The sequence below is a fragment of the Acartia tonsa genome, chromosome 9, assembly GCF_053477335.1.
Source record: "Acartia tonsa isolate MP-2025a chromosome 9, ASM5347733v1, whole genome shotgun sequence".
In the NCBI taxonomy this organism is placed as follows: Eukaryota; Metazoa; Arthropoda; class Copepoda; order Calanoida; family Acartiidae; genus Acartia; species Acartia tonsa.
This window is the reverse complement of record NC_137268.1, coordinates 48,679,145-48,701,109: the sequence shown is the minus strand read 5'-3', so window position 1 is coordinate 48,701,109 and position 21,965 is coordinate 48,679,145. Positions and strand designations below refer to the sequence as shown.

Sequence of the window (21,965 nt, the reverse complement as noted above, 5' to 3'; positions counted from 1 at the left end):
TACAAAATCACAAAACCTTTAAAAATAATTTAGATATGTGTTTGTAGCATAGCTGATAGTAATTTGTATACTTGATGCACATTGGTGTTTTGAAACTTCACTAGAGTTAACGTTCGTTTGTCCTACCGTCTGATTTTAGATCTTTGCTGCTATGGACACTCCCATCTTTAATTTTATGTAATTTGTTGACTTTGATAAGTAAATAAGATCATTCTTTGCCTCCTTGACACCTTTATTAAGCAACCTTTATCTTTATACATATTTTACAATAAAATTGAACAGACAGCAACATTAAGATTCTGATAGGTAAAGCAATTTTTTTGGCGTTATCCTCTTAGGGATTTTTTTCTTAATTTTTTTTCAATTTTATACCCCCCCCCCCCACACCGACTAAATGACTGGGTTAGGTTAGACTAGGTTAGGTTATATGGCTAGGGGGCTGAGCGCCCGCGACTCGGCAGGCTAGGGTACCGAGCGCCCACGGATAGGCAGGCCAGGGGCCGTTTTTCTGGGGGGTGGGGGTGGGTATAAAATTGTCAAATTTTGAGAAAAATTTCCTAAGAGGATAATACCAATTTTTTATACGAATGTGGTGGTGTTCGAATAAACCCTATACTAAGAAGCTTCGCTCCTTTTAAATATTAATCACCTGCCCTTATAGTTGGGTTTGGGGACAGTAAAATACAAAGGAATGTCCTAGCCATTGTTAAGGCCTACCTGCTTAACTGACCAGCTTACAATCTTCGGGGTGTTCACCCCCTTTTCCAACTTTCCACTTATCGAGCCTTCCCCTTTCTCCGGCACCACCCGCAAAAAGTTTTAACTTTACATTATTGGGTAATATAGTAATTTATCACATCGTATTATAGACAGTTATGCCAATAATAAGGTTTTTTAAAAGAATAATTCCAGTTTTGTTGGCCCCAAGAGATTTTTATGATTTTGATTTATTATAAAATATTTTTTCACTTAAACAAAGGTTCTTTACTATTATGGGAATCAACATGCAAAGTTTTAAATCAAGAGGTCTATACTCTATTCTAATATATCTAAATCCTTATAATAAAGTAACAGGATGTTTGTCTGTACCAAAGGATCTTGCTAACCATTGAATCGGTATGGTTCCCCTTTGCAACTATTTTGGGGGAGGGTACCAGGGGCGTCCTAGGTTTTTTATTTGGGGGGGGGTACACATTTTTATGGGGGGGGGGGAATTTGGTTTTGGGGGGGTAAAATGCAAATGCAAATTTTGTTTAACCCCCCCCCCCCAAAAAAAAAAAAAAAATCATTACCCCGGGGGTAAAATTTGCCTGAAATCTGTTGGCAGGGGTGATTTAATAATGTAAAAAGGTACCTTATGAAATATTTTTCTTTTTAAATCTTAATTGGGCTCAACTCATCCCTCCTCAAGTGCCTCTAGAGGAATCTACGGACAGACTTGCCCTAATTATAGAAAAGCTTCGCTTTAAAAATTGACACAAATCTTAAATAGCAACTTAGTGACCAACTTACCTAAGAGACATGATTGTGCGCCTGCTTGCACCTTGCCCCTGCTTTAAAACTAAAGTGGAGGGTCTACTCCCCCCCTCGCCTAGTCACAGAGAAGCTATGCAAATATTAGCATCATACCTAATCCTATATCGTCTTATGAATTACTTTGACAACTTTTATAAAATGTAATCGTTCCTGACTAAAAAGCAATTTTTTAAACACATTGTTTACAATCTTTAAAAAGTGGCCCGACACAATATCGACTATCTACCTACGATGACTTAATAACGTCTTCATTTTTGTCAGGCATTTAGGCGTTTTAGTGATCTTATTTAGCAGACAATTTTAAAAAGTCGTATTATACATGGATCTAAAGGGATAAGACAATGGCCGATAAATTAATGTACATCCCCAATATTACCCCTTTTGTAAATTAAGATTCGTAGTTGAAATGTTTGTACCTACACTAAACTAAATGAACCAACCAATCAAAATTCGATAAAAGTCCCCAATGGTGTTAAGCCATGAATGAAAAACGTTTTTATTAGGACTTTGGGGATTAGCGTAATAAACAGCCTACTGTCCCCTCCCTCCTTGTATATTATACACTAGATCTTTTCATGAAAATACCCATTCTCGAATTTCATTCTTCTGCTAACCTAAAAAGTTACTTTAGGGGCCTAGAAATACATGTACAAAATTTCAGCTCTTTATCTCTACTGGCGACCTAGCGCCAGGCATGTAAAATATCAACAGATAACGGTAGCACGGCGGTTTTAACAATATCTCAGTAATGTGCAGGTTTTAAGCTTTTCTGCATATTTCAATTTAAACACATAAGGCCAAAGATATTATATCCAAAAAATCTTTTGTCAAAGTCTACTCTACACCTAGCGCCAGTCAGTTTTCTAAAATCATGCATTTTATACCTGTTAAAAATGAAATCGCCAGCGCTAGGTGTAGAGTAGACTTTGACAAAAGATTTTTGGGATATCATATCTTAGGCCTTATGTGTTTAAGTTGAAATATGCAGAACACCTAAATTCACCTTCCAAGCCATTCTCTATGCATTTTAAATTTTTTTATGAAATAACGGGATTTCAAAACTGCCTTTTGAAAAGGCCTAAAAAATATCTTTTTTTGTCCCTTTTTTCACTGTTTATAGTTACAACTTATTAAGATATTATTCTCAGTAAAAAAAAAATTGGCGCTTCCAGCACCAAAACCGGCAAAAACAGGCAATTAAACTTCTGTACACCTACTTAACCCCCTAACAGACCCCCCCCTCTATCTCGGCTCCTGTTACAGATAGAGACGTAAAACTTTTTTCTGGTGGTTCATGTGTATTTTTAGAGAAAATTACTTTTCTAGTCATAGCAGTCAACCCGCTCCTTATCCGCTTTTTAGCGGCCAGCCGCTAAATATTAAAACTGCTGTAGAGCAGCCAATTTTAAAGCTATGAAAACCAAATTTTATGACGAACTATTATTTTTTATAACAAAAAAAATCCATATTTTTTTATTGTACTACATAAGTTTTGTTGTCCCTCATTTTTATTTTATTTCTCAAAATTTATTCAGAAGGTACCATGTGATCAATCATATATATTTATTCATACTTTTCTACACTTTTTGTGTGTCAAATCAGATTGATTCCTAGATTTTCAAGTTCTTGGGAAGGTGGTGTTACCCTCCCCCAAATTAGTTATAAACCTTCCCAGGACCTAAGAGAAGCTACCCTGTTATGGGGAACCATATCAGTTCAGCAGTTAGTGAGATCCTTCAGTACAGAGAGACATAAAAACAGACATCCTGTTATCCCCCCTAAATAAAATATCCTTCCCCCTCCCCCGCCTAATAAACACATTGGACGTCCTTGAAGGGGAGAATGGTAATATTACTACAATTATATTTTACACTATATCAATATTAAATATTTTACAAAAGTTTATATAAAGACAACCATAGACACAATTTTTCTCACTATCACTGATTATAACTTTTTTTTGTTAGATACTATAAAAATAGGTCCTTCACTTATTGTATCCACCTTTCATTTAAAATCAGAAGACATTTCTAAAGTCATTTTATGCATACTAGCACATAAGAATCACCAGCAACTTCGTTTTCTGTCAATGATCCAGAATCTTTCTATCAACAGTTAAATTTTGAAAATACATCTTGCATTTGAAAAGGAAAATAAGAAAGATAATATGTAATAGGATGGAAAAGATCATCTTGATGTTTTTAATAATTAGATTTGTATATTTTGATTTTGTTTTTAACCCTTTGTAGACAAATTGATAATATTTCTAGGATCATGGAAAGAAAACAAAGTCATTCCTAAATTAGGAGAGAAGTCACCTTCCTAGGAAGGACATAAGTAGCCTTCCTTATGTGAGAATTTGTTAGATGAAGGGCATAACATGCCTCCCTTAACAAAGATTTTGCAAGATTGAGGACATAAGTAGCCTCCCTTCACCTCACAAAACCTAGCTTTTTGATCCTTTACATAGCAAAATCTTGCATAAAATTGGTTTTTGGCCCATCACATAGCAAAATATTGGAAAACTTAGCTTTTCTGTCCTTCACATAGCTAATTCTTTCAAAACATAGCAAATTCTTACAAAACATAGCAAATTCTTGCAAAACATAGCAAATTCTTGCAAAACATAGCAAATTCTTGCAAAACATTGCAAATTCTTGGAAAACTTAGTTTTTCTGTCCTTCACATAGCAAATTCTTGGAAAACTTAGCTTTTCTGTCCTTCACATAGCTAATTCTTGCAAAACATAAAAATTCTTACAAAACATAGCAAATTATTACAAAACATAGCAAATTCTTGCAAAACATAGCAAATTCTTGCAAAACATAGCAAATTCTTGCAAAACATAGCTTTTCTGTCCTTCACATAGCTAATTCTTGCAAAACATAGCAAATTCTTACAAAACATAGCAAATTCTTGCAAAACATAGCAAATTCTTGCAAAACATAGCAAATTCTTACAAAACATAGCAAATTCTTGGAAAACTTAGCTTTTCTGTCCTTCACATAGCTAATTCTTGCAGAACATAACAAATTCTTACAAAACATAGCAAATTCTTGCAAAACATAGCAAATTCTTACAAAACAAAGCAAATTCTTGCAAAGCATAGCAAATTCTTACAAAACATAGCAAATTCTCACAAAACATAGCAAATTCTTGCAATAGGGGTCCCAGACTCAAAAACGAAGTTTCAGCGTGATCCGACCACCGGTTCTCGAGATACAGTGACCTGGTGTTCTTGGTACCAACAGTAATATTTTGGAAATGGTTCGAATCCTTAGTAAATTTGGTCCAAAAATTCCTTGACACTTAGAATATTTTCGACCTTGGTGTCACCTGGGTATTTTTTCTTCAAAAATTTGACTAAGTGTCAAAATATTTTTGGAATTTGCTATGTTTTGTAAGAATTTGCTATGTTTTGTAAGAGTTTGCTATGTTTTGCAAGAATTAGCTATGTGAAGGACAGAAAAGCTAAGTTTTGCAAGAATTTGCTATGTTTTATAAGAATTTGCTATGTTTTGCAAGAATTTGCTGTTTTGCAAGAATTTGCTATGTTTTATAAGAATTAGCTATGTTTTGCAAGAATTTGCTATGTTTTGTAAGAATTTGCTATTTTTTGCAAGAATTTGCTATGTTTTGTAAGAATTTGCTATGTTTTGCAAGAATTAGCTATGTAAAGGACAGAAAAGCTGAGTTTTCCAAGAATTTGCTATGTTTTGCAAGAATTTGCTATGTTTTGCAAGAATTTGCTAGGTTTTGTAAGAATTTGCTATGTTTTGCAAGAATTAGGTATGTGAAGGACAGAAAAGCTAAGTTTTGCAAGAATTTGCTATGTTTTGCAAGAATTTGCTTTGTTTTGCAAGAATTTTCTATGTGAAGGGGAGAAAAGCTAAGTTTTCCAAGAATTTGCTATGTTTTGCAAGAATTAGCTATGTGAAGGACAGAAAAGCTAAGTTTTGCAAGAATTTGCTATGTTTTGCAAGAATTTGCTAAGTTTTGCAAGAATTTGCTATGTTTTGCAAGAATTTGCTATGTTTTGCAAGAATTTGCTATGTTTTGCAAGAATTTGCTATGTTTTGCAAGAATTTGCTATGTTTTGCAAGAATTAGCTATTTGAAGGACAGAAAAGCTAAGTTTTCCAAGAATTTGCTATGTTTTGCAAGAATTTGCTATGTTTTGCAAGAATTTGCTATGTTTTGCCAGAATTTGCTATGTTTTGCAAGAATTTGCTATGTGAAGGACAGAAAAGCTAAGTTTTGCAAGATGAAGGACATAATCAGCCTTCCTAATGTAAGAATTTGTCAGACAAAGGACATAAGTCACCTCCCTTAAGTTAGATTTTGTTAGATGAAGAACATAAGTAGCCTTCCTTAGATCAATTAGATCAATTTCCAGTGACTTCTGTTCAAATTAGGAATGACTTTGTTTTCTTTCCTATTTCTAAATGTTAATTTATTTAATTGCCTGCGTCTGGCATCTGACTAAAATAAAAATCTATTACATTAGTTTCAACAATTAACTGTGTTGCCCCTTTCCAGACCTTAATCAGCCAATTTTTGTATGAAGTCTTTTATTGTGATCATAAACAGATACAAATATTAATTAGCGCCGCCAACCGCCATTTTACTGCCAAAATTGGCGGTTTCCGTTATTTGTCGTTTTTTTGTGATGGTCAGAAAAGGTATTTTTTTGTTATAAAAAATAATAGTTCGTTGTAAAATTTGGTTTTCTTAGCTTTAAAATTGGCTGCTCTACAGCAGTTTTAATATTTAGCGGCTGGCTGCTTAAAAGTGGATAAGGAGCGGTCTGACCGCTATGACTAGAAAAAGTAATTTTCTCTAAAAATACACATGAACCACCAGAAAAAAGTTTTACGTCTCTATCTGTAACAGATGCCGAGATAGAGGGGGGGTCTGTTAGGGGGTTAAGTAGGGGTACAGAAGTTTAACTGCCTGTTTTTGCCGGTTTTGGTGCTGGAAGCGCCAATTTTTTTTTAACTGAGAATAATATCTTAATAAATTGTAACTATAAACAGTTAAAAATATTATTTAGCGCCGCCAACCGCCATTTAACCGCCAAAATTGGCGGTTTCCATTATTTGTCGTTTTTCGGTGATGGTCAGAAAAGGTATTTTTTGTTATATAAAATAATAGTTCGTCATAAAATTTGGTTTTCTTAGCTTTAAAATTGGCTGCTCTACAGCAGTTTTAATATTTAGCGGCTGGCCATTAAAAAGCGGATAAGGAGCGGTCTGACCACTATGACTAGAAAAGTAATTTTCTCTAAAAATACACATGAACCACCAGAAAAAAGTTTTACGTCTCTATCTGTAACAGATGCCGAGATAGAGGGGGGGTCTGTTAGGGGGTTAAGTAGGGGTACAGAAGTTTAACTGCCTGTTTTTGCTGGTTTTGGTGCTGGAAGCGCCAATTTTTTTTTTAACTGAGAATAATATCTTAATAAGTTGTAACTATAAACAGTGAAAAAAGGGACAAAAAAGATATTTTTTAGGCCTTTTCAAAAGGCAGTTTTGAAATCCCGTTATTTCATAAAAAAAATTTAAAATGCATAGAGAATGGCTTGGAAGGCGAAATTAGGTGTTCTGCATATTTCAACTTAAACACATAAGGCCTAAGATATGATATCCCAAAAATCTTTTGTCAAAGTCTACTCTAAACCTAGCGCTGGCGATTTCATTTTTCACAGGTATAAAATGCATGATTTTAGAAAACTGACTGGCGCTAGGTGTAGAGTAGACTTTGACAAAAGATTTTTTGGATATAATATCTTTGGCCTTATGTGTTTAAATTGAAATATGCAGAAAAGTTTAAAACCTGCACATTACTGAGATATTGTTAAAACCGCCGTGCTACCGTTATCTGTTGATATTTTACATGCCTGGCGCTAGGTCGCCAGTAGAGATAAAGAGCTGAAATTTTGTATCTGTATTTCTAGGCCCCTAAAGTAACTTTTTAGGTTAGCAGAAGAATGAAATTCGAGAAAGGGTATTTTCATGAAAAGATCTATTATACACCTACGATAACATAATATAGTCCCTAAAGTTTTAGAATAACGTTTTCTTAATCCTTGGCTTAACAACTTTGGGGACGTTTGATTGGTTGGTTCTTTAAAATGAATGTCTAAATGATTCAACCACTAATCGTAATCTACAGAAGGGGTCATTTTGTGTATCATCATTTGGGATGTACATCAATTTATCGGCAAAACCTGATTTAGCCAGATTTAGCAGACATAATTCTAATAAATCGTTATATATAGAAATTATATCATTATTTCATAATGTTTGTTTTTCTTGGAAATTTTGAAAATTAAAAAACAACAAATTCAATATTGTTCATGGATACGAAAATGGGTAGAACCCAGAAAAAGAGGGGACAATGGGCTGTTGATTTCATAAGTCCCCAAAGTTTTAGAATAACGTGTTCTTATTCGTTGGCTTAACAACATTGGGGACTTTTAATGAAAATTAATTGGTTGGTTCATTTAGTTAAGTGTCCAAACATTGCAACCACTTATTATAATCCACAGAAGGGGCAATCTTGTGTATCATCATCCGTGAGGTATATAAATTTATCGTCCATTGTCTTATCCATTAAGATCCTTTAAGATTGCTCGCTCAACAGACTGTCAGACAATACCTAGTTATAGAAAATAGCCATGATCCTGACAATGTGTTTTTCTAAGCTGCTATTTAAGACAGACTGTTCATTTTTTTTGAAGATACCCTCACAGAGAGAGGGGACATTGGGCTGTTTATTACACTAGTACCCAAAGTCTTTTAATAAAATTTGGAACTTTTTTTGATTATTGATTGGTTGGTTGGGTGTCCAGTCGTTTCCACCTCTATTATTAATCTTGTGTTTCATCATTGGGGATGTACATCAATTTATCAGCCATTGTCTTATCCAAGCTTTACAAAGTGTCTCAAAAAATGAGGAATGAGAGGAGAAGTGAGAGAAAATCCCCAAAAAAAGAGATGGATAATCCCTCATTTTTATGACATGGCTGATTTTTTTAGACACTTCATTTATCTCTACGGAAAAATCTGTCAGACTGACAGACAAAGTTAATTATAGAGAATAGCAGCTACGATCCTGAAAATGTTTGCCATATAAAAATCACGCTTGTTTTTCATGATTAAGATAAACTTTTATTCTTTATTTACATTATTTAATGTGTCTTAGCTTTATTGACGTCAACCATTTATATCTTTCATAAATTTTCCAGTATGGCGTCGAAACCGATTAATATCCGCTGGATTAGAACCAGTATCGTATCGTATTAGAGCCAGTTATCTATGAACATTAAAATAAAAATCATAGTATTAATACCAGTTTTGTTAGAATGGGCATTAGGCCCCACCGGGCTTTTAATCTTGTATTTTTTGTTTTAATATCCGCGGAAAGCTGTCTATAATACAATTAATTATAATGTTTATTGACCTTAAAAAGTGATCACTTTTCTTAACGTGGCCTTGTTATTATCTCTAGTACATTTTAATGGCATTAAAAATCCTTTTTAACAGCGAAGCTTATCTATATTTAAGGTCGTTCCGTACGTCTGACCGTCCGTAAAAGTGAGCTCATTTGTTAATTTAGACATGTTAGAAATGGTCTATTTATTTCAAACTTTGCATGATTCTTATAACAGTTTGGTACAATTTACAAAGCAACTCTATAATCGTTACCAGAAAGTCCGTAAGTCCTTTTAAAACATGCTGATTTTTTACTTTTTAAAACTATTTTTTATGTGGTATAATTACCCTATTTATCTGATTTTTGTAATCTTATCCCTCTTGCTCTAACAGGATATGAGAAAATAGGGGGGGGGGATTGAACGCCCCCTCCTCTCCCCCAAACCGATTAGGGAGCGGCAAGGGGCCCGACCGTTGAGGGCTATATTAGCAAAAAGAATATAAGGACAGACGGACCGACCCTAATTGTAGAAAAGTTGATTTTCAATTTGGAAAGTTTGGTGATTTTTTGCCTTAACCCTTAACGGTCGGGGGGGGGGGGGGCGTTGAACGCCCCCCCCCATCCGGTTTTTTCTATCTCATTTTCTGTGTGTGAAAGATAAAGAGCCCAAACTGCTTGACTTTTTAAGTATGGGTATGACACATAACTGAGAGTTGGAATTTTTTGAAAATATCCATCCTGGCGGGCACAGGATGCCAGCAAACCTGGCAGGGTCATCCAGGAAAAGAGCAAAAATATTATTTTGACTAAAACAAAGCATTTTATCATACCAAAATACTAAAGAATCCTCTAGTAGTATATCCTTATATGAAATACAGGTGTCATAAAAGGGTGAAGGAAGCGAAAATTGACTTAGACTTATAAAAGGTCGGAAATTCATTATCAAACAGGGGACTTGCACAAAAAAATTTAGCCCTCTAGCTCTAATAGGAACTGAGATAATAAGGGGGGGCGTTGAACGCCCCCCCCTCCCCCGACTGATTAAGGTGCGGCAAGGGGCCCGACTGTAAAGGGTTAAAAATATTTCTTTCAGAAAAAAAATTAAGTGTTAATAGATAGATATCCTGCAGCCGAATTACATATATTTTCAGTTTTTATCAAGGGGTTAATTTTATAAGGAAAAAAGGGTTTTAGTATCCTCAATTTTTTTTATAGGAGTTTATTTTTAGTAAAAAGGGATTCAGAACTGTCAACATATATTTCTATCTTTTTTCGGCTTTGAAAGTGTTTCTTTCACAGCCGGCTGCGAAATAATATATAGATACAAGGATAAAAACATAAATAGATTAAAGCTATCGGGCAAATGGACCCTTTACACACAGGAATTTAAAGGGATAAGATAATGGCCGATAAATTGATCTCCATCTCCAATCATGATACACAAAATTACCCCTTCTGTAGATTACAATTAGTGGTTAAAACGTTTCATATTTATTCAACAGTAGTGTGGTAATATTGTTTTATTATGGTATACATATTCTTTTACAGCCCCCTTAGTTTTTATAAATCGGGTAAGTTTCTTACATTTTTCACTCAAAATATGGAGTTTTTCCCTTGAAATTAATATTTCAACCCTTCCCGAATTTCAAAAATTTATTTACTTAGCTAGATAGTTCCCAAATTTATCTGTTTTGATTGGACAGGAATATTTTCATAGATATACTTACATTTTTAGGACTTGATTAAAGAAATAATTCGCTTATAACATTGTACTTTGTTGTCCTAGGAATCAGTATTTCAAAAATCAGATCATTCGAATAATTAAATCACATACAAATTTGCTGTCAAAAAAGTAAAACATCAACATGTTTAAAATGGGCTTGAAAGTTAGAAACCGATAGGACAATCATAACATGACGATAAAAAGCTATCCGTTACGGACTGGCAGACGGACCGACCCTATGTATAAAAAAGCTTCGATTTAAAGATAGATTTTAAAACAGAGGCGTGCTGAAGGAACTTTTGACAAATTAAGTGGGATGGATTCACCCCCATACTTACTTTATTTCAAAGACTTTGTTAGCTTATTATTGCAGCTGCCTTAACTCTTATCAGTTGTGACTTCTCCCGGAACGCCCCCTTCTGTTATTTTTGCTCCTATTTGAGCTAGATGGCTAAATGATTTGAGTAGCTCCTCTTTTTGAAAAAAATATGAAGTTATATTTTGCTTCCTTCACCTCTTTTTTGAACAACCTTTGTTTTTGAGTTTATCTTTAAAATAATATTTAAAAGGAAAAATCAGTTATTCCTAATATTTTGATTTTTAGAGAGTTGACAACCACACCTCTCTTCCACACGCCACTGTTCTAAATATCTTTTTTCCGTGTTATGTCAAGGTGTAGAAATTTTTTCCCCAGAAAAGTATTTCTTTTACAACTGAATGATTTGTAAAAAAGCGCAGTCATTACTTAAAATTACTCAAATTTTGGCACTTTTACACAAAGTAACTTGTTAAGCACTGTTAACCACCCCTTTATTTATTTTAAAAATTAATATTGTGGCCTAGTTTTTGGTTAGTTAAGGTTAGATTAGAATATATTTGGTCTTGGTTAGCCTCGTATGGTTAGGGTTCCTCAGTTATACACTGAACTAACCCCCCTTTTTTCAATTTATTTCAAAATTAAGGGGGGGCCCAAGTGCATAAGAGGAACTTTGTGATAGATTACTAAAATTTAACAACCTCTCATTTCAAGAACTGATAATAAAAACTCGGAAAGGAATTAAAGTTCATATTACTTCTCTGTAAATTGAGAAAAAGTTTACAAAATCTTGAAAAAAAATTTAAATGTTGAGTTTACAATTAAATAAATTGTTGTATGTGTGGAATAATTCGTTTGCTAGCAAATTGCTTTCTGTTCTTGATAGTGACTTGGCTGTGTTAACACTTCTGACGATATTTGCTGAAAGACCTAATTGAATGTCGGTACGGGGTATCCACCCAGTCAAAATACAGTTATGTAAAGACTGCCCTCTCTATTTATGTACTTTATTTGTACAATATTTTCAAAAATCTTTTGCTTTATCTACTACAAATCATTTTATTTTTTTTTATAATGGCATAAAACATTAAATTAGGCTATAATCATATTCTTTTCTGTAATGTAAAAACTTCCTGAAATTTGATTTTAAAGACATTTCGTTTTCTTACACATAAAAAAAAGGAAAGAAAAAAATATGCAAGTTGTTATCTTAGAATAAAATTATAGAATGGCTATTTCACATTTAAAGCAGACATATAAAGATTGGTATTTATATTAATATTTTCGAAGAAAACTGGCTATAATACGATGCTATACATGATTTTTAGTATTGCTGAGAACCGATTCTAATGCAACGGATATTAATCGTTTTCGAGGCATACTTGAAAACTATTTAACCTGGATTTCTTACAACTATTTCTTCTAAGATTATCATGTAAAGACAAAAGTGCAAAGTTGGACTTTTATACCTCGTGTTGATTTACGCCAGCTATGGGAATTAGGTAAAACTGTAATTCTATTTAAAACAGCTTAAATTTCTATATTGTCTAACTAAAAGATCTGTGGCTAAAAATAGCTGTCTGTTAGAAAATTCTTTAAAGTAGGAATTATTTTGCAGGGAGGGAGGGGCCCTTTGGCTGTCTCATACACTAGTCTTCAAAGTTGTATAATAACGTTTCCTTATTCGGTGGCTTAACAACTTTGGGGACTTTTGATAAACTTAATTTGTAAGTTCAATTAAGTGTCCAAACGTTTAAATTACTAATCTACAGAAGGAGAAATTTTGTGTAACAAAATTGAGAGATGTACATCAATTTATCGGCCATTGTCTTATCCCTTTAGATCCCTGATCATTGAGACTGATTGAACATCAAGGGTAAAATATCTATTTATTTGCTCAACAATTAAAAGACAATGACAATGGAAAAAAAACAGGATGTAGGGGTATAATATTTTGAACTCAAGACGCAAAAGCATATGTTACTTACTTTTATACTACTTTTTTAGACTGGCCACGCTAACACTAATAAACACTTATTTAGAATGAACCTGGCAGACAACCCAGGCTGTCAACAGTGTGGATTCCATGAGGAAACCATCGAACATCTCATCGGCTACTGCCCCAGATACAACAAGCTCAGGCTGGAGCTATTTGGTAACAACACCATACGGACCAAAGACTTCCATATCTTGAGTCTTAAGCACATATTGAAATTTATAAAAAAAAAACAGGAAAATTTAGAGTTTAAAACCACAAGTTTAGAGAAACATATATCATAGGCGGACATGGGACACCATGTCACAACAAGAGAAGGCTAACATATACTATTTAGGTGTGCTAGCCAAGAACAGTGGTAACAAAGCAGATGGGTCTGTGGACAAGTGCGTAGCATAAGTTTGGTCCCTGCCTTGGACAAGATGGCGAAGCCGCCCAAGTTCCTGAGGCCTGCTACATTCCGATAACCGATACTTTTATACTTATTATATCTGTAACCGCGTATTTTTCAACTTTAATAATGTATAATACCTATGATTATTCTAGGGACACTTGTTTCAATTTCAAAAGAAAACGTTAAAAATAACGGGGCCGTAGGGTGATAGTGCCCTCCCTCAAAAAAAGGTATAAACCTTTTCAAGACCCTTTAAAGAAGAATCATTTCGGTTCAGCAGTTAGTGAGAGGGAGGCGACATTGGACTGTAAATTACTCTGGCCCCCAAAGTTTTATAACCACAGTATCTTATTCGTTGTCTTAAAAAAATCGGGTATTTTTATTGAATTCTAATAAGTTGGTTTAAACCTTTTACTTATATTTCAATCTATTGCAGGGATAATTTTGTTTATCATCAATTTAATTACTATTGTCTTATCCCTTTAGATCCCTTGGGTTGTGCTTTGTAAATAGAGAAGTGATAGAAAAGGGGAAATAGTTATTTATCGCATCGTATCATAGACAACTTTCCACGCAAAATGAGAAGGTTAAAATCAGTTTTGTGAGCCCCGAAGGGCCGAATGCCCGCCCTAACAATACTGGTTTAATTTTATCTTTTTAAAATTATAATCGCTAAAAATTGTCTGTATTATGATGTTAAACAAGATTTTTCAGTATGGCTAAGAACTGGTCCTAATCCAGCGGATATTTATCGGTTTCGAAGCCATACTGGAAATATACTTACTGGTCAAGAAGAAAGATTTATGTTTAAAAACAAAATATTTGAAATTTATTGGAATTCAAGACATATGCAATATGAATTTAATTTTACTAAATTGTATTAATTATTTACAAATTTAAATAAATTCTTCAGATTCGTCTATGATTAACATAATCCTTAGCTTTTAAATAATCTTTTTATTATAGAATATCCTACTGTATAAAGCAGTAAGCTTTGTATAGGTCAAACTTCCTTGATTTAAGTTATTTCATTTTAAAATTTAAGTTTTGTCGGCTATTTTTCTGCCCCCATAAATATCGTCTTTAAATACAGTAAACCACTCAATAAAAGGTTTTGTGATTTTTAAAAATTTTAAATGTATTTTGCAGTCGTTTTTTTCGCCATAATAATTGTGGAAAACGCCAAAAACAATACAATCTGGTTAAAAGTCAACTACAAAGATATTTGTTTTAAAGTATACATTTAAAAAAAACACGAAACCTCTCAATACAAAGGTTCCGTGATTTTTTCTTAGATAAAATATAATAATTATATAACTTTTTAGGACCTTTTTCATTATATTTCCTTAGCTTTTTTGCGATATAAACAGTTTCTTGAAATTGGCTATTCAAACTGTCTAAAGATTAAATGTTAACAATAGATTGTGTTCCTTTATATATATCTCAATAAAAACATGAAATCTCTTAATATTAATCTAGGTTCCGTGATTTTTTAAAAATAAAAATATAATTCCAGACATTTCAAAGGTATTTGTAAAACAATGTGTGTACACGTACAGTGTACTATAATCTAAAAGTACTTAGATTAACTTAATACTATTATTGGTTTACTCAATTGCAATTAATAAGACATGTAAGACTTATAGAGTATATGTATACGAGATAAAAAAAAAAACATCTTACAACAAATTTTATTAAATATTACAAAAAAATACAATTTTTCATGTTTCTTGTGAAGCGCCGTGCTAAAGGGTTATGCACCCCCTGGCAAAATAAAGGAGGGATTTCATGATACACCCTCTTGACACATTTCCCTTAACCCTTACAGATCGGGGGGGGGGGGGCTCCAAGAGCCCCCCCCCCTCTAGTTTTTTCAATCTCATTTTTTTTGTAGGTAAGATGGAGTGCTGTGACTTCATGACTTTTTAAGTTTAGTAATTATACGTCGGCAAGAGTTGATTTTATTAGGATATCTGGTCTGTGTCGGTCGTGGTGTCCGGTCAAAATCGGTTGGGTAGCACCAAAATTAGAAAAAAATTTTAAATAAATCTTAATTTCTACATTATGACTTTCGTGTATAAGAAGAAACCTAAAAATTTTTTGGTGAATACTTAGATATCAATGACCTTCTGAGAAAAGTTGCGTTATGACCGTTTGATCGCTCCCTGACCGACTTTATGACCGATTTTTGTCCGGCTTTTACTACAGACATATATCATGAATATCGTGGCTTCTATTACAGCTAGAGACCTATAAATTTTTTTGGTAAATCCTTAAGCAACATCAAACAGATAAAAATATTAATTGGCGCCGCCAACCGCCGTTTTACCGCCGTAACCGCCGAAAATGGCGGTTTTCGTTATTTGCCGTTTTTCGGCGATGATCAGAAAAAGTAATTTTTTTGTTATGAAAAATAAAAGTTCGTCCTAAAATTTGGTCATCCTAGCTGCAAAATTGGCCGCTCTACAGCTGTTTTAAAATTTAGCGGCTGGCCGCTAAAAAGCGACTAAGGAGCGGCCTGGCCGCTATGATTAGAAAAAGTAATTTTCTCTAAAAATACACATGAACTACCAGAAAATTTTTTTTATCTTTATCTGTAACAGGAGCCGAGATAGAGGGGGGGGCTCTTGGAGCCCCCCCCCCCCCCCCCCGATCTATTAAGGTGGGAATTGGGGCCCGAGCTGTAAGGGTTAAACAGCAATAGTAGGGGAGGGGTGTTAAATTAAAAAGTCACACAACCCTTAAAATTGTGAAAGGATTGTGAAAAATAATGCACGCCACTTTAATCTTTTAGGTTGATATAATAAATTTTTTTCTAGTATGGCTTTGAAACCGATTATTATCCGGTGGATTAAACCGGTTCCCTCTCATCATCGTATTACACACAACTTCCCACGAATTTCAAAATAAAAATCCTAAAACTCATAACAGTTTTTTTACCCTCTGGATAACGAAACTGGGTTTAATCTTATAATTTTTAATTTTAATATCTGCGGAAAACTGTCTATAATAGGCTGCGATAAAAAAAAAACTATAGGCAGAGATCCTCATCTGTGACCACATATTGAGTAGGGGTGTATTTGAATGGAGGTATTTCTGTCTTCTTGCATTTAGCCTGATATTCACACAGCCGTTAAAGATATAAAAGTAACAGGATGTCAAAAGGATTTGGCACATAAAAAAAACACATCCTTCCATTTTTTCTCTATTTCTTTTTAAAACAAAAATGGAAAGAAGTGGGTCGACTAACTCCCACCTCTTCCCTTAAGTGCCCCTAGAGACCTCATTTTATTGATTGTATATTGAGAATATTAAAAGTAACAGGATGTCTATCTATGTGTATGTCTATCTGTGTAGGTAGCAAAGGATTTGCTAACCACTGAACCAATATGAAATCCAAACCAAACCAAGAATCATTCTGTGTTCAAGTATAAAGTTTTATTCCCAGAAAACTCGCATAAGAATATTTATTGGTAAATTACAGACAGAAAATTTTTACGGCTTCTTCATAATTTTACTAGCGGCTTCGCCCCTAGACTCTAGGAGCTTCGCCCTATGAGGTAAGGGGAAGTCAACCCTCCTATAGAGAGTTTGTTTTAAAAAATGGGCACTGCTAGAGGCTACCTACTGCTACATATAGAATTTGTTTTAAAAAATAGGCACTGCTACAGAAAAATGGGGTGAGGGATTTTTTGTTTTTTTGGTGGTTTTAGGTGTCCCATCCCCCAAGAAAATAGCCTAAAATCACCACAGAACCAGTGGGTATATTCCCTGAAGAGTAAAATCCAACCAAGAAAATAGCCTAAAATCACCACAGAACCAGTAGGTAAACTCCCTGAAGAGTAGAATCCAATTGGTTCAGAGATTACCGAGATCTTAAGGGACGAACGGACGGACGGACAGACATCATTTTACTTTGTATTATAGATATGATTTCTGTATACATATACTAGCGGCTTCACCCCTAGCCTCTAGGGGCTTTGCCCCAAAAGGTGATAAAAAAAATTAAGGTGAAATTCGGAAAAGGACCAAGGAAATCTCCTGCAAAAAAAAAATGACCAAGAAATCTTTTGCAATAAAAAAAATGGGGGGGATTTTTTTTGTTTTTTTGGAGGGTTTGGGGTGTCCCACCCCCCAAGAAAATATCTTAAAACCATCACAGGACCAGTAGGTATAATCCCTGAAAAGTAGAGCCCAATCGGTTCAGCGGTTACTGTGATCTTAAGCTTCAGACAGACAGACATTGTTCTACTTTGTATTATAGATGTCTTTATAACGTTGGATGGAACTTAATTATTATCTTAGATGCTGTTCGTCCGTCTGTCTGAAGCTTAAGATCTCCGTAACCAACGAACCAATTGGATTCTACTCTTCAGGATACATACCTATTGGTCATGTGGTTGTTTTAAGCTATTTTCTTGGGTAGTGAGACACCCCAACACCCCCCCCCCCCAAAAAAAAAAAATTCCCCACATTTTTCTTGTTTATGGGGAAGTTAGTTCCCATAAACTACGGGCAGCACCAGTAGTACTTTCATTCAGTTTACCCTCCTCAAAATTGGAAAACCCTTACTTTAGGCCCCTTATAATAAAAATCTTAGACCTTCCTGAGTCATAGGGATAGAACAGTGTATGAATAGTAATTCTTTCCCTAAATGTCATAATATAAGTCATAACTTTTTATTTAAAATTCTTTTTTCACAATTACTTAATATTTTGTATTGTTTGTTTTACTCAGGTTTTACTAGTGAGTAATAGACTTTATCAAATTAGGGAGTTTGTTGCCAATACAAAATTTTGGATTTACAGTCTATCCATAATTTTTTTGACTCTTGAAAATTTAAAAAAATTCTTACAGGAAAAACATAGGACATAAAATCTTTTGTGAAGTAAAGTTGCCTATAATCATGGTAGACTAGTCGGTCAGTTTGTCCAATCGTCAACAATTTAGCCAGGTTATAGAGTTGAAACATGCAATTCAAAAAGCTTGGTTACTCTCTTGTCCCAACCAAAAAAAAGTCAATGATTTTTTAATGTGACATATCAATAACTATTTAAGGGGGTGTAGAGGGGGTTGACGAGGGGTGTAGGGGCAGTGGGGGTTGACAGTTTACTTACTTATTTTTACTAGAGGGTTTCTATACACCCCAATATACACCTTCTTTCTAAAAGCTTCTAGTGTTCATATTTGTAATTACAGCTGGCACAACTCCATAATTTCAATGAATTGTAAACCCTCTAATGTTGTTACAACGTCGTATAACAATAGCTAGATATTACAAATTTTATTTATGATAATTAAGCAATATGTTAATACTTGGATGTTGCACCTGATTTTCATCTACTCTGATACAGTGATGCTCGCATTCACCCCCTTTACCCCATCTCCTCAACTTCTACAGGAAGAAAGAACTGATCAATAAATGATGTTCAAATTAGCAAGCTAAATTGACAAAAGGTTTTCCCCTGTCCTTATATCCACGCAAATCCTATATCCATTTTTATGAGTGAAAAGTAAATAAAACCTTTGAGTAATGTTAACAAAACAAGGACGACAACATCCAGTAAGGCAAAGCTCTGGTAAGGTAGGACAAACATAAATTAGGACTGAATTAGCAGAATATAAATATACTAGCCCCAAAATCACTTAGTCGTTGGTCTGTAATGCTCTTTAGAACATTAAATTTCTGTAGGTGAAAGGTAGAAGGTTAAATTTTACATTTGTACCTCTTCTATAAGTATCAAGATAGAGGGCTGAATTATCAGGGAATAATTAATTTTACAATCTACATAATTTCACTTCATAAGTTTTATTAAGATTTGTTTATCAATTGGGGTGCTAGATCGATTCCTAGATTTTAAGAATTTCGTGATTTTCTCAACAATTCCTTTTCTGGATTGACAGGTAAAAATATAAAGATTTGAATATGCTCATATTCTACATGTTTTTATGTAGTTTCATTAAGATTTGTCTATTAATTGTGGTGCTAGATAAATTCCAAGATTTTAAGTTGTCTTGATTTTAAAGGTTGCATGATTGTAAAGGTCTTGTTATTTCCCTATTTTATCAAGTTTAACCCTTACATATCAGGGGGGGGGTCATATTGACCCCCCCCCCCTCTAGTTTTTTCAATGTCATTTTTTTTGTAGGTAAGATAGATAGTTGTGACTTCATGACTTTTTAACAGGGTTCGGAAGCCGCGCATAAGCCGCGTGTAAGCCTCAGTGAAATCTTCATTTTATCACTATAAAATTCAGCTGGATGTATAAAACTGCTCTTTAGCAGACAATCCTTCCTTCTGAAATTTTTTTTTCTGCTCACAACCAGATTTAAAACTGAGGCTTATGCGCGGCTGAGGCGCGGCTTCCGAACCCTGCTTTTTAAGTTTAGTAATTATAGGTCGGCAAGAGTTGATCTTATAAGGATATCTGGTCTGTGTCGGTCATGGCGTCCGGTCAAAGTCGGTTAGGTGGCACCAAATTTAGAAAAAAATCTAAATAAATCTTAATTTCTACATTATGACTTTTGTGTATAAGGTAGAAACCTAAAATTTTTTTAGTGAATACTTAGATATCAATGACCTTCTGAGATAAGTGGTGTTATGACCATTTGACTGCTCCATGACCGACTTTATGACCGATTTTTGTCCGGCTTTTACTACGGACATATATCATGAATATCATGGCTTCTATTCCAGATAGGACTATACATTTTTCTGGTAAATCCTTATTTGCCTTCTCGGCGATGATCAGGAAAAGTAATTTTTTTTGTTATGAAAAAAAAAGTTCGTCCTTAAATTTGGTCATCCTAGCTGCAAAAATGGCCGCTCTACAGCTGTTTTAATATTTAGCGGCTGGCTGCTAAAAAGCAACTAAGGACTAGAAAAAGTAATTTTCTCTAAAAATACACATGAACCACCAGAAAAAATTTTATGTCTCTAACTGTAACAGGAGCCGAGATGGGAAGGGGTCAATATGACCTCCCCCCCCCCCCCCCCCCGATCTATTAAGGTGGGAATTAGGGCCCGATCTGTAAGGGTTAATGTTTATTGTATGACACTGCTCTAAAGTAATTTTTTTTCCGATATCCCTTCATAATTTTTGAGCTTCGCTACTTAAGGATGTTGTCATCTTTTTTTATTATTCATGTTGTCTGATTCATCTTTTTACATTTTCACTATTTGTTCTTTTTTTACTATTAGGGAAGCTACTCTATAATTACTTAGTCTGTCAGTTAAAAACTGTTTAAGTGACACGGGAATTTCTCTGCTGCTATTTGATATAGATGGCTGAAAATATTTGTGAAAGTTGTTGCTAGCTGTCTGGGCCTACTTTTAAAGGTCACCACTAAATGATTTTAAAATCCAGCTCTGAACTAGTATCCCCCCTGAATAATCAACATACTCAAAAGTCACACAAGCGTTGTTTAGTGGGCGGATATTCTATGTGCATCAGAGTGTAGAACCCTGTCAAAGAGGTTTAGGGGTATAACCGTCCATCCATCACATTAATTTGCCAGGGGGTGAATACATCCCCCAACACCTCCTTCATATACTATTTATTACAATAGTACCAGAGGTTTTTAATTACATTTTCTTATTCGTTGGTATAATTTCCTTGGGACTGTCTGATTTTTTTTGCTCTGTTTTTAAGGATGTTATCATACCTAAGGGCATATTATATTGATTCTAAATTCTTCAATAAAAAGTGCATATTTTTTCTCCTTTTATTCAAAATCATCATACTTACAATGCTCAATCATTAAATTTTTAATATTAACATAATTTAATAATATTTCACAAGAAGTATTTGAAAACTATATTCTTGGTCCCTTCTTCTTGGTATAATAAATTTGTAATTTCTATACCATGATCTTAGAAATGACCTTCATCAGAGCAATCTCTGTTAAACATTACCAACTAGATTAAAAGCCCAATCCATCATCAGTGTCCCGTATAAAATGTAGAACCATTGTGTGAGGCCCATGCTCTGGAAAGAAGAGATAACTTGCGATGATGATGATAAAGAGTCTTTAGATGATTGAGGACATGGGTCTAACTCTGTTACCGTTTGTATAAGGCCCTCAGATCCACGTTTTCCACGTTGTAGATTGGGGTAAAATCCATGATCTTGTTCAAATTCTCTATAATAAAAATGCCCAGTCCGTGGATCATGTTGAATTTTAACATCCTAAAACAAATTTAATATAAAAAGGTACCTATTAATACAAATTAGAATATGTTTATTTTTAAACTTAAATATAAAACCAAAAAAATAATGCTAGAATTTGTTTCCAAAGAGAAAGGAATTAATTGGTCCTACCTCCACATGTGCCCAAGGGGAAGAAAGGGGATTGAAAAGTGATTACCTCCCCAAAACAGATTAAGGGGAGTCATAAGCATTCCCAAACTTTTAAGAAATATAATTACCCCTAAACTAATAAAAGCAATTTAAAAAGTTATTTTTTTTGCACCACGAATGAATGTCTTAGTTTTTACAAGTCATTTTTTTCCCAATATGCTTGAATCATTGAATAAAATGTACTTTGCGTTAGTTTACAAAGGC

General features: G+C 34.1%; 1 protein-coding gene across 1 annotated transcript in view; it reads left to right on the top strand.

The window, feature by feature from the left end:
- Positions 1 to 21,965, top strand: part of LOC145329128 (uncharacterized) — a 532,399-nt gene that overhangs the window by 339,295 nt on the left and 171,139 nt on the right. The window lies entirely within an intron of this gene.